Below are 14,978 nucleotides of genomic sequence, written 5' to 3'. Positions count from 1 at the left end.
TTACTTTAATAGAAAAAATCTTAGTTCCTGGAAGCTTCCGAGATGGTTTCCTTGCTTCTTAAGGAAGCTTAGGGCACAAGGGTGAATTTCCAGTCACATAATGGGATCCACTGTCATGGTTCCTGACCATATTGAGAATAGACAGTATTCCTACAACAGAAGCCCAAAGACATCAGAACTTCTGACTTATGTCTAAATGCAAGAATTGTGACAGAAGATGTGGGGACAGTTGAAGAGAATCAGGGAGAGGAAGTGTTCATGGCAAGAACCAGCAGATGATGGTGAGAGTGGGGAGGGAAGGAGAAGGAATAAACCATCTATGTATTTGACTTTTCAGCAGTCAAGAGTGAACTGAGGGACAGGCACAGTGATACACTGTTAGTGAAGCCATGAATTGATGTAACCATTCTGGAAAGCAGTTCGGAATTTTGCTAAGAAAATGACAAAACTGTCCATATCCTTTGGCCCAGAAATGACACTGCTAGGAATGTACCTACAATGAAGCCAATAAGAGAAAGAAAGGTTCTGTGCGCACCCAAATATTTACAGTAGCAGAAACAAAGTAGACAGTTATTGATTGGGAAATGACTAAAGAAATGGTGGTATATGAATGGAATGGAAAATTACTGCTCCATAAGAAATGATGAATATGAAGAAATCAGAGAATGTGGGAAGATGTAAAGATCAGTATGGAGTGAAGTAAACAGAACTTGGAAAACAACATAAAGGGTGACTACAACAAGAGAAGGAACAAAAGGCGCACCAAAAACTAGATGTTGGCTAATTGGATGAACAAGAAGAAATGAGAAAATGTATCCCCTTTTCTTTGCAGAGACGAAGAGCTTTGGTTGGGGAGCACCACATACACTGTCAGATCGGGTCAACTTTATAGTTAATTTTGCTAAGCTACTCCCTCCCCCTCAGCTTTTTTATCCTATTGCAGGGGATAGTTTGTTGGGTAAGGGGTGGGGGGGGGAAGAGATGCTTTACAGAATGTAATTGATGCAAACATAAGAGATATCAATAATAATTTAAAATTAAAAGCAGATTAAACTGAGAGAGCTAAGAGAAACTGAGATGACCTCCCGCTATACCTAGGAATGGAATTTTGGCCGAAGTAAAAAGATGGAGAGAGATACTGCATGGATGAGTCAGTAATGGCATCTCAGCAGATCTAGTAGTATCCTGACAACCCTAGAGCCAGCGAAGCAAATGACAGTATCCAAGAGAAAGTTTCATACTAGTTACAAAGACAAAGTTGGGACGAGAGAGGAAACTATTCTTTCCTCACTTCATATGTCCCACACATCTCCATGGCAATTTCCCACCAGTGTCTATGGGGCATTGCATCTATTTTTTGCATGGGTGTGAGGGAGGGGGCTGAGAATCATTCTGTTGCCCATTTATTTTTCCTGTTAATTATTTTGTTATTCTGTATTAATTGAGTACTTTTCTATTTGATTTAGGGTTCCTGTGTAGTTTGTGAATAAGGAATACACGCGGAAATAATGGTTTGAATTGTATTTGCATAATTAGGATTGTCCAATACCTCCCTGTCATGCTTAACCTGGAGTTATTTAGGGATGCTAGAATAGGAGCAGGAAGGTTATAAAAGAAAGGGATTGGAGAGGTGTAGGGCTGATGACTTTATGCAACTCTGCCTTGCTTCAATCCAATTCATGCTCAAGCCAAGATACCACCTGTGATGTCATTGGTTCTCTTCAAAAATGAAGGATGAACAACAATTAGGAGAGAAAGCAGGATAAAAGACTTGGGATTTGTAGGTGTGTTTGTTAGCAATGGAAGAGAGGAAATAATGGTTGGGGTTCCCGCTCTCCAGTGTCCCTTGATGATACTAATAGCTAAATTTATATACTGCATTAAGGTTTGTAAAGTGCTTTACACAAATTATTTTATTTGATTCTTGAAATAACTCTCCCAGGTAAGTGTTATTATTATCCCTATTCTGCAGATGAGGTAACTGAGGATGAGAGAAGTATGTGACTTTTCCAGGGTCACATAACTACTAAGTGTCTGAGGCAGGATTTGAACTAAGTTCTTTCAAATTTCAAGGCTAGCACTACCTAGCTGGTCCTCTTCCCCAGCTCTATACACAAAATAACAGTAATAACAATAATGGCTAGCATTTACATATTACTTTAAGGTTTTCAAAGAGCTGTACCAATGTTGTCTCATTTGATAATGGGTACAAGTGGCAGCAGCATTCGCCATACAGATACTAGGGAGCCAGCAATAGGGGCATCAGATATTTCAAGCTGGGTTTCTGGCTCAGTAAATATTTAGTGGCCAGATGTTCAAAGGCTGAACTTTATCCCTACATGGCACAACTTTGTAGCCTTACCAGAAGATGGTTGGATAGGAATCATGCACAGTAGATACCCCCCACATGAAGTCCATACATAGCTTTCTAATGAGTCTTAGGCTGTGGTGGTCCATATGGCACTAGGTACGATGGTAAAGTCCTAGGCCTGGTATTTGAGGTCCCAAGTCCCCATTATAATTCTGACTACTGTGGAAAGGGGTAAAATTCTTATCCATCTGTGAATTAGAGGAAATTGTGAGATTAATAAAAATAGATCAAGTTGATTATATAAAGATGAAAGGCTCTTATATACTTAAAAGGAAGATATCCAGAATAAGAAAGATCCAGATTAGAAAAAAAACCTTTTACATTAAACATTCTGATAAAAGTTTCACATCTAAAATTTATAAGGCATTGATTCAAGTAAAAGCCATTTGCCAAAAGATAAGTGGGCAAAAGCTACGAATAAGCAGTTTCCAGAAGGATGACAAACTATCCACAGCCACTGAAAAAATATTCAAGATCACTAATAACCAGAGAAGTGAAACAAATGAAAACAGAAACCAATGAAAACAACTCTGAAATATAAGTTGATATCCATAAAAGTGGTAAAGACAGTAAAAGATTGTGAAATTCAGTACTGGTATGCCTGCAGTAAAACTGGCACACAAATACAATGCTGTTGGTGTTGCAAATTGGTTCGGTCTTTCTGGAAAACAATACAGAGTTATACAATAAGTGTAGCATGGCTAATGGGGGTGGGATGTGGGGGGAAGGGGGGGAAGGTTCTGTTCCATGTGATGAGTTAGTTTCCCTAATCAATTAATGAGATTTACAGAGCATCTCCCATGGAGCTTAACGTGTGTCTTAGCCCCTTACTGAGAGATATACATCTATTTACAAAAGGACCACTGAAGAAATAAATAAATATTAATTGGATACTAAATAATATAAAGACTTGGTGGGCCAAAGAACAAAACAGAAACAATAGATCATTTAATTAAAGATAACGACAATGAGGCAACCAACATTTTGGGGATGTAGTCAAACCAGTCCTTGGTGGGAAAGTTATATTTCAAAACACTTTCATTGACAAAAGAGAAAAAGAATAGATAAATAGAACATACACTTAAAAAAACACAACTCTAGAAAAACAACAAAATTTTAAAACCACAATTAAACTCCAAAATAGAAAATTTGAAAATCAAAAAAATTAACAAAATTGAAAGCAGAAAACACATTGATTAGACAATATTAGATATTGCCATTCTTCCATATTAACTGTTGTCAATCACTTGTTCAGACAGTGCAAGTTGAATAGGAAATATTTGTTCAGCATTCCCAAAGGGTCTTTACCTTCTGGAACTGTATGATGAGTATAATAGTTTATTTGAGTATCTTATGTTTCTGTTTAAGTGTTGTATTCTGGTTAGTTAAGGAAATTTGGCTGTACTCTGAAAGCTTGTTATAAAACCAGCAAGATAGTTCACATTCAGGCACATTTGGTATCTTAGTGGTAAGGCGTGTAGTGGTAAATGTTTAACAGCTGACTCTGGGGGGAAATGTAAGTATGACAAAACTTCAAGTTTAATTTGCATTGTTAACATTTCCCCCCATTAGTTTCTTAAATCTAGAAATCAACAAAATGATAAATGAAGCCTTGATTTGTAGTGTTTGTCAATTTCTGAAGTATAAATGTTCACCACATTTAAAATTAAGTTGGCTCTGCATAACCTCACTTCCCTCCCCTCCCTTTGGTAATGGGGTTCAGTGGCTTGCCCAGGGTCACACAGCTAGTAAGTATTATGTGTCTGAGGCCAGATTTGGACTCAGGTCCTCCTGACTCCAAGGTCAGTGTTCTATCCTCTGTGTCACCTAGCTGCCCCCCTCCCTTCCCTTTTTGACTAGAGAAGGATCTTATGAATTTAAAAGGATCTGAAAGATTTTGGGCTTTCCATTAGCATTCTAGCACTATCCCAGAGCTCCTGATGATGGTCAGGAGTCAAGGACAAATTATATACCCAAAGGAGACGAAATTTCAAGACTCTGCAAGGAATCCAGCCCAAAGCGATACTGTACAGGACTCCAGCAAAAGGACTTCCGGGAGCTGTGAGCTCCCCTTCTTTTGCTCCATGTAGTCTAAGCTTGAGACGGTTTTCCCCTGAACTCTGTATATATTTGTGGGAGAGTGGGTCACATACCTTGAGAGGGTGTATTTTTGAACCAAGTGTTCTTACCATATCACCTTAGTAAATAACCCTAACTAAATCTCGATAATTGCTATCGGCTGATAAGCAATGAAAGCAACCCTTTTGGGAAGTGGGGGGTGGGGTGGGGTGGTTGTGAGTTATAGTATTAGAAAACATTTCTCAATCCCTAGAAAGCTGAGGAGAGAAGTAGTGGCCACCTTCTAGGGCTCTGGTCTTCCAGTGCAAATGGAGGTTTGGGAGAGTTTATCCCCAAACAGGTGCTAGCTACATCTGTATTTGTTCAGGTGTCTCTGTGAGTCATCAACATTTTATGCAATTTCCATAGTGGAGGAAATAAAAAGTCAGATGTTTGTATTACACATTGAGTGCCTTTGTGGGAGTGGACCCTGTTACCTAACCAGACACGAGTTCCACCTAAGCTTTGTGGCAGAGGCAGAGAAGGAAGCTGGCTCATTTAGGTTCAAGGACCCCAGGACTGGACCTGGGTCTGTGCACAGAGTCCCTTGTGGGCATTGCTGGTTCTCAAGGTGCACTCTACTAACTGGAGGAAGGGAGGGAGAATGTAGCTGATATTTAATGTTATGTTGAAGTTGATAAAAGTCTCAATCTCATCCTCATCATGTTAAGGGTTTATCGTGTATTCATGAAGTCTGTGCCAGTAAAACTCAAGTCTGGCAGGTGCTACTAAGCTAGAAAGACTTTCAGTAGGGGGGAATGGGGAAGGGAACAAGAATTTATAAAGAACCTGCTATGTGCCAAACACTGTGCTAAGTGCTTTACGAATATTATTTAATTTGATTCTTACAAACATCCTACGAGGTAGGTACTATTATTATCCTCATTTTATAGATGAAGAAACTAAGGCAGATTGAAGTTAAGTGACTTGCCCACGGTCATACAGCTACTAAGTGGTTGAGACAGCATTTGAATTTAGGTCTTCCTGACTCTAGGCGCAACACTCTGAACACCTAGCTGCCAGTGTCCATCATCAAGATGGAGGGATGATGGTGTTGCTGGTGAGGGAGACTCATCAATTGTTCAGAGAGACTAGTCTGAGCAGCCCTTCCAAATACAAGATACAAAAATGTTTGTACTCAATGACCTCACTGCAAGGACCACACCCAAAGATTTTATTTGGGGGGGGGGGCAAAAAAGACCTATCTTTACAAAAATATTCCTAGCAGCACCATTTCTAATGGGGAAAAAAAAGGAACAAACTGTGTGCTCAACAACTGGGGAATGGTTGAATAAGTGATGGTATATGGATGAAATGGAATATTACTGTGCCATAAGAAATTACCAATATGAATAATTCAAAGAGATACAAAGAAATTTTTGTGAAGTGATACAGAGTGAAAAAGAAATAACAGAACAATAGGGGCAGTGACTGCAACTATGTAAATAAAGAGAACATTGAAAAACAACAAAATTCGTGTTAAGCACAGGGCAACTTTGTTACTCTCTTGTTAAAGTTGAGAGGCATTGTTTTGGGGTCTTACAACACATAGTAAATAATAGAAATGTACGGTTACACAGACAATGGTTTACAATTCCTTTTTTGGTATTGTTTGTTTTTTTTTTTTTAATTTCTTCTGTTTTTACTTGTATTTTGGAGGCTTGTGTTCAGATGATAAAATAAAGTTTGTTACCGACAGTAAGGAAATGCCTGTGGAAGATCAATACATGTCTCTAATACTGTGTAGTGTGAACGAGTTTATTGGGTGCAATTGAGAACCTAGGACTGGGAAAAGGAGATGGAAGGAAACAGAAAAGGGGCTCCAGGGAAACCCTGAAGACCAGCTGCCAGCCTTGATCTCTTCTCATTTGCCTAACCCTATTTTCTGACTCTTGTGATTTTTTTATACTGCCCAAGTTCTGATGCTTCCATGGCTAATTCTTTTTTTCCCCCCAATACTTGAAATCGTTGAGCACATATCAATAAGTAACAAATCAATGAAAAAGTGTTTACATGCTACCTGCTATGTACAAAACTCTGGGCTAGAGGCTATGGAGGGTGCAGAAGGAATTTAAGACAAAGTATTTGCCCTCAAGGAGTTTATAGTCTAGTTGGGGGGAAAGGAAAAGGAAGGGAATAAGCTTTATATGTTGTTGTTGCTGTTCAGTTATATAAATTATGTCTGACTTTCCATCACTCTATTTGGGATTTTCTTGGCAAAGATACTAGAATGGTTTGACATCTTCTTCTCCAGATCATTTTACAGATGAGGAAACAGAGGCAAATATGGTTAAGTGACTTGTCCAGGGTCACACAGCTAGTAAGGGTCTGAGGCCAGATTTGAACTCGGGAACATGAGTCTTCCTGACCCCAGGCCTGGCACTCTATCCACTGTGCAACCTAGCTACCAAGTTTTATATAGCACCTACCATGTCCCAGCAAGCACGTCACAAATATTATCTCATTCATAACAACTCACCAAAATAGGTGCTGTTATCTAAATTTTACAGTTGAGGAAACTGAGACAAACAGAGGCTTGCCATTTCCTTCTTCAGCTCATTTTGTGATGAGGAAACTGAGGCAAAAAGGGTTAAGTAACTTGTCCAGGATTTGAACTCAGATCTTAGGGCTCTATCTACTGCAGCACCTAGCTGCCTCAAGTTGGGAGACTGAGAATAAAAACTTAAAAAGATAACTTTTTAAAAGGCAGCTGGGTAGCACAGTGGATTATTTGCTGCATCTGGAGCCAGGAAGACTCGTATTCAAATCCTGCCTTAGATATTGGCTAGCAGTACGATCCTGGGAAAGTCACTTAAACTCTCTGGGCCTCACTTTCTTCATCTATAAAATGATGGGACTGAGCTTGATAACCTGAAAGTTTCCTTCAAGCTCTAAATCTGATACTAAAAATATAATAATCATTTACTTTTATGTAGCAATGTATATCCTTCTCAAAACCCTACAAAGTAGGTAATTCAAGTGTATTATCCCCATTTAACAGATGAGAAAACTGATGCTCAGAGAGTTTAAATAATCTGCCTGAAGCTATTAAGGGGCAAAATGAACCTGAGTTTTCTTATTTTAAGTCCACTGTTGTTGTTGCTTTTTCCCCCATTATATAATGGATGCCTCATACTTGACAGTTTGTACCAAGTGTCAAATAAAAATTACAGAAAGTGATTTAGGAGTTAAAAGGAGGCATATTCATTATGGAGAAGGTGGGGAGCATTTGGATAGACAGAGAAAAGAAGATGGTAGTGGGCATTCCAGATGAGGAGAGTATGAATAAAGACTAGGAGGCAGGAAGGAGAAGGGAGAAGTTGGGGGATTCTGGGAGAAGATAAATCTAGTGGAATCGATGGGTTCCTAGCAGAAAGTGTCCCAAAATAAGTCTGAAAAGCTATGTGGGACCTGAATGCCAAGGGTCTTGAATTAAAGACAACTCAAGCATCACCTTACACCGGAGGCCTTTCCTGATCCCCCCAGTTTCTGGTGTATTTCCTCACAAACTACCTTGTCTTTATTTTGTATATAGTAAATGTACTTATATACATATATATGTACATATATATGTACTAACACATAATATATTACTTGTAAATGTGCACATATATTAAATGTGTAGAGACACACGTACATTCAGACATGTGTATCTTGTCTTTTCCTTTGGAATATAAACTCTGTGAGGGCAGAGATGTTTTGTATCCTTACTACTCATCACAGTTCCTAGCACATAAGAGGCACTTTATAAATTCTGTTTGTTTACTGGAATGTCATCAAAGGGCCCAAGTTGTCAGGGTTGAGGAGACCCCAAAGGAGAAAAGCAAGGGAATGAAGAATATCCTGCATGCTAATTGGTAATTTTTCCAGAGAATTTGATAAGAGTTAGCAGCATTTTCCATGTGACCTTAGGAAAATAGCTTATCTTTTTTTTGAATCTCAGTCTGCTCATCTATAAAATGAGTCCATTGATACCTGTAGTACCTACCTCATTGAGCTGCAGTGATGGCAATTCTATTCAACAAGAATTTTAAAAGTATTTGCTCTGTATACCTCACTTTATTAGATGATGGAGACGCAAAGGCAAAAAGCAAAACAATTTTTACCTTCAAGTAGCATATTCTACTGGTAGGAATATGATGTGTCTCTAGATAATTAAACATAAAGCTTATATAAAGTGACAAAATAATTTCAAGAAGGAGAAAACAAAAAAAAAAAAACAAACTAAGGGGGAGGGTAGGGCAGGAATCAGGAAAAACAGCCTGGAAGAGCTGTCTTCTGAGCTGTGCTTTCAAAGAAGTAAGGGATTCTATGAGGTAAAGGTAAGGAATAAATTCCAAACCTAGGGGACCACCTGTACAAAGGCATAAATGCAGGAAATAGATTACTGTGATGGGAACCAGCTAACCAGCAGGGTGACTAGAAGAGGGAACACGTAAAGAGCAGTAATATGAAACAAGATTGGAAAAGTAGGTAGGAATCATATTTTGAAGGGCCTTAAATGCTAGGCCAGGGATTTCATGTTTTATTCTGGGAGCAACAGGGAGCCATTAAAGATTTTTGAATAGGTGGATGACATGGTCAGATTTATATCTTATTAATATTAACCTGGCAGTTAAGCAGACAGTGGATTGGAGAGGGGAGAGATTGGAAACAGGAAGACAAATTAGGAGACTATTATAACAGTCTGGGTAAGAGGTCCTGAGGGCCTGAATGGCTAGAGAGAAGGGTTCAGATTGAGTGATTTTGTGGAAATAGGATCAACAAGATTGGGCCTCTGATTTGGATATACAGAGTGAGGCAGAGGGAACAGTCAAGGAGAGATTGCCATGAAAGTGGCAAATCTGAGTGACTATAAAGATGATAGTGCCCTCAACAAAAATGAGGAAGTTTGTGAAAGGGATGAGACCTTGGGAAGGGTGAAATAGGATGAATTTCATTTTGATGAATTTGAGACATCGATGGAACACCCAGTTGGAGAGGTCCAGCAGGCAGCTGGTTTTGTGAGACTGAAGTTTAGGAGAGAAATTAGGGCTGGATACTCACACTCACTCTCTCTCTCTCTCTCTCTCTCTCTCTCTCTCTCACACACACACACACACACACACACACACACACTCACACTCACTCACATACTCATACATACATATTCGGGACTCATCTATGTAGAAAAGTTAATAGAGCCCATAGGAACAGGTAAGATCACTGAGAGAGCATGGAGAGAGAGAAGAGGAAAAGGTCCAGGATAGAATTTTAGGACAGAATCATGATGATCTCTCAAAGGAGGCTAAGAAAGAATAGTCAGCAAGCAGGATGAGAAACCAGTGGAAAGTAGTTTTATAAAAGTCAAGGGAGGACAGAATGTCCGAGAAGTGGGTACAGGTAACAACTTCAGAAAGGTCAAACAGAATAAAAACTGAGAACAGATCATTGGATTTGGTACTCAAAAGAGCATTGGTAACCTTGAAGTGAGTAGTTTCAGTAGATCAGTCAAGTTAGAAGCTAGATTAAAAGAGGTTGAGAAGTGAGTATGAGTTAAGGAAATGAAAGCAACAAATGTAGACAAGCTTTTTGTTTTCTTGGAGTTTGACTGTGAATGGGAGATAAGTAGAAAGTTGGAGGGGAGAAAGGTCAAATGACGACTGGGGAACTTGGGGATGACTGTAGGTAGCAGGTAAGGAATCAATGTAAAAGGAGAGATTGAAGATGAAAAAAAGGAAGGAAATTATTTGGAGACAAACTTCCAAAGGAGGTGAGAGGAGATAGGCCTTAGCAGGTTAAAGGACCATCTTTACTTCAGAGACTCAAAGGAGAGAATGGGGGATGTTGATGAGAAATTTTGAGATGTGGAATGGGAAAGAAGATGACCATCACGGCAGGTGGTCTCTATCTTCTTAGAAAAGTAGAGGACAAGTTCTCCTGAGAGGAAAAGGTTGGAAGTGGTGGTGTAGGTGGTTTGAGGAATGGAGAAGTTTTAGAATAGCTTCTGTGGAGACTGGGACAGACTCAGAGAAGAATAAAAGAATTGTCATGTAGCAAGAGTCTAGTTGAAACTAGATAGGTGAATCCAGTCAGTAGAGTTCTCTCACTTTCTACTGCATTATTGATCAGTATGATCAGCATCCACCAGGAGAAGGAGAAGGTGGAGGGTAACACAGTCCTGGGATCTGGCAAGACATGACTGGCAATAAGACAAGGGGTGAGAGATTAAAAGGTAACTGGTAGTGTTAGATTGAATTAATCCACTATAAGGTCAAGACTAGGAAAGGATGGGTGGTGAGGATGGTGAAGATATAATAGACTGGGAAAACTAGAGAATGGCGAGATGACTAAAGGAACTATTGAAGGAAAGGAAATTATAATCAAAGAGAAGGGTTTCAGAATTAGATTATGGGGATAGAACAGTTCTAGGTGATAGTGAGATAAAGGGTATGATCATCCCTGTGCGTCATTGAGGTAGAGCTAAAATGGAGGTCATGGCAATTTATGAGGTCAGTGAAAGAGAAGGCCAAATCTCCAGGAAAGGACCCAGCTTGGTATTTTGAGGTCTCCAAATATGAAGTCAGGAATTAGGGCAGAGAGAAAGATTGAATTAGGTACTGGACTCTTAGACAAAGAAATCAGTATGACCTGGTAAAAGGTAATGAGGATTGAACCAGATGATAAAGAAGAATGGAGTGAATCACATAGAGAAATTTCTGAATGAAAGTGGCCACCACATAGTTTGGAAACAGTGTTGAGGAGAAAATAGTATGCCTACTCCTCTTCCTGGCCCATTGCTTCAAGGGATATGGAGAAGGTGTCCAGGGATGCAGTATCTTCTGGTGAAAGCCACATTTCTTTGAGCACCAACAACCAGTGTGAAGAGATGAAGTCCAGGGACAACCATCAACAAAAATTTGGAACTGATACTGTCTCCCTTTTCCTTTTAGGGTTCCTCTCCTCCATTCTCTGGGGTCTTGTTTTCAGCTTGATGTCCACCAATAACCACTATAAACTGTTGGTTTCTTACATTTTGCTGCCACCTTATTATTCTACAATCTAGAGACAGTGGCTTTCTCTATGTTCCTAGAACATGACCCTCCATCTCCCTTTTCTGGGTTTTTTCACTGGCTGTCTCCCATGCTTTTCCCTCCTTACCTCCACCTCCTGATTTCCTTGGCTTCCTTCAAGACTAAATATAAATGTTGTCTTCTTCAAGATGTCTTTCCCAGTCTCTTTCTTCCTCCCCATACTCCATACCTGCCATGCATTTCATCTGAGATTACCTCCTCTTTACACGGTATGTATCTTGTAGGTATGTTGTTTGCATATTACCTTTACCATTAAAATGTGAGCTCTTTCAGGGCAGGAATCATGTTTTTGCTTCTCTTTATATCTCTAGCATTTATCATAGTGCCTGGCACATAAGCACTTTTTAAATACTTGTTGTTGATTAAGATAATGATGATGGATAAGTGGTTGCTCTTTTCAGAGGTATTTGTAGCATCACAGGGAACTCTGGAAGACCAACAAACCTGTAATACCCCAGAGAACAAAGAGGAATTTTTGCCTCCATAGCAGGTGGTGGGGAAAATACAACTCGGTCCCCGTTAGTGCAAATAATGAATTCCCCTTAGCAGTCACATTATTTGATATTTCCATTGGTATGGAACTAATGACTATGTTTTACATAATTATAGCTTCAAATAGTGCAAATTTGAATACATGGGATCCTTTCAGGAGATATGTTATTTGAACTAATTGGAGCCTAGCAGTAATTTGGGGGTAGGGTAGTCTCTTGCATCATAAGAAGACAGTGGTTTATGCTTACTCTTGAAGACAGCTCTATAAACACATTCAGTTCCCAGTGGGTGAGTTGGTGTGACTTAGAGAGAGGCTTTATATCAAGGTTAGACTACCTGGGAATATTGAATGGTAATTTCCAGGGCCCTGTGTCTCAACAGTCTCTTGAACAAACCCCTTCCCAACCTACAAACTCTCTCAAATCCCATTCAATTCTAGATGAGGAGTAAGATGGGTCTTACTTGTCATACTGCCCCCCAAACACAAGTTGGATCCACCAGTGTATATATTCTTTGTGTATATTACCAACCATGTAAGCATGGGGATACAAAGAAAGGCAAAATAGTTGTACCTGCTTTCAAGGAGCTCATAGCCTAATGAGGGAGGCAGATGAAACGGAGATAATCAGCAGAGGATAGGCATTAGCACTAAAGAAGATAGGGAAAGAATTCCTGTAGAGGGCGGGATTTTAGTCAGGATTTGAAAGAATCCGAGAAAGCCAAGAGACAAATTTGAGGAGGGAAAGAATTCTGGATACGGGAGACAGCCAGTAAAAAGCATGGAATTGGGACATGGAATATCTTGTTTGAGGAATGGCCAGGAGGCCAGTGTTACTGGATCACAGGGTATATAGGAGGGAGTTAGGTGTAAAAAGGTTGAAAAAGGTTGGAGGGTGCCAGGTTATGAAGGGCTTTGAATGCCAAGTAGAGGATTTTGTATTTGATCCTAGAGGTGACAGGGAGCCACTGGAGTTTATTGAATAGAGGAATGATCTATACTTTAGGAAGATTAGTTGACAACTGATTCTAGAATGGACTGGAGTGGAGAGAGACTTGAGGTGAAGAGATCAAAGAGGCTGTTTTGATAGTCTAGGTGTCAAGTGATGGCAACGTTAGAAGACAGAAGGGAGTGTATAGGACAGATGTAATGAAGGTAGAATCAATAGGACTTGGCAACATATTGGATATGAGAGGTGAGAGAGAGTGAGGAGCTGAGAATGATAACTATGTTGGGAGCCTGGGTGACTGGGAGGATGATAGTATCCTTGACAGTAATAGAAAATTTAGAAAAAGGTGAGGGTTTGAGGGAAAAGAAAATGAGTTTAGTTTTGGACATGTTGAATTTAAGATGTCTACAGGACATTCAGTTCAAGATGTCCAAAAAAGCAGTTGGAAATTCTAGTTTAGAGGTAAGGGGAGAGTTTAGGGCAAAATAAGTAGATCTGAGAATCATCAGTATAGAAATAATCACTGAATCTATGGAAGCCGATGAGATCACCAAGTGAAATAATATACAGGGAGAAGAGAAGAGGTCTCAGGACAGAGTCTTAGAGGACGTCCATATAGATGGAGATCAAACAAAGGAGGCTGAAAAAGAATGGTCAGACAGGTAGGAGGAGAACCAGGTGAGAACTGTGTCATAAAAACCTAGAGAAGAGTAGCAAGGAGATGAGTGTGATTGACAGTGTCAAAGAGGTCAGAGATATCAAGAATTATTCTTGTTTATGAATTTAAGTGGTGGGGGAGAGGGAGATCCATCTAATCTAGGATTCCTGAGCTCACTGGGAACTATGGTTCAGTTCCCCCCCTCCAAAATAATCAGCAGATACTCCTTTTTTTCTCCTCCTGTTTTCTAGCACTCCTTTTATGATGTCTTTTCTTATTAGAATGGAAGCTTCTTGAGGGCAGGTACTGACTTATTTGCTTCTATTTGTAGCCCTAGCACTTAGCACAATCCTGACACATTTCAAGCTCTTAATAAATGCTCCACCTAACTAGCTCTATCTATCTGTCTATCTGTCTATCTATCTATCTATCTATCTATGGCTAGGGCTTTCTCCCAGATATAGCATGGGGGTGTCATTGTGTAGTTCAAAGGGGCAGAATAGACATCCCCAGCTTTTTCTCCTCTCACCCTTCTTCAAGGAAGAATTTAATTCCTGCCAGAATCAGAAGCAGGAAGTTAGGGTAAAAGGTCATCCCTTTGCTCTCTTCAGAAAGAGGAGATACTGGGACAGAATTATATCTTCTTTAAATGTTGTTATTCTAGGGGATGTATTTTTCAGGTTCAGTCTAACTTCTGATCGCTTTTTCATTAATAGGGGGAAAACAGGATCCTAAGCATTATATCTAGGTCTTAACCCTTTTCACATCAAATGAACAAATATGAACAAATGAGCAAATATCAAAGAAAGCCATTTATCCAATCTTGTGGAAAACAGAAATCAGAGAAAATTTACATGATAGTATATACAAACAATACAGAATGAAGGCACTCTCCGTTTGGAAACAAATCAAGAAAGTAACCTTGATCTCACCCAAGTGGAAGTTCCCCGAAGTCTCTGATGTAGAAAGTTGGGGATAGAGACATGATGCAGACAGCCAGCTCTTCTCATGTCAGTTTCTCCCCAGAGTCTATTCCTTCAGTAATCCGGAATGGGGTTGGCATTTTCCATCATTTCTCTCAAAGCTGGTAGCCAGAAGTGCTGGAAGTCCAAAGAAATTCAGAGACTTGAAGAAAACTGAAGAGCTTGAAGAATACTGAAGAGACTAAAATTCCCTGATCTCTACCAATAAGGAGTGCATCCCATACTAGTGGGTTCTGGGACTAGAGTCATATATCAATTTGCCATCCATCTTTCATCATTTTTGTAATGCTCTTAAGGTGATAGTTATATTCTAATTTGCCTTTTATTTATCTGTTT

The sequence above is a fragment of the Vombatus ursinus genome, unplaced genomic scaffold (genome assembly GCF_900497805.2).
Source record: "Vombatus ursinus unplaced genomic scaffold, bare-nosed wombat genome assembly UNPS02014773.1, whole genome shotgun sequence".
NCBI classification, from domain to species: Eukaryota; Metazoa; Chordata; class Mammalia; order Diprotodontia; family Vombatidae; genus Vombatus; species Vombatus ursinus.
Note: the sequence above shows the minus strand (reverse complement) of the source record.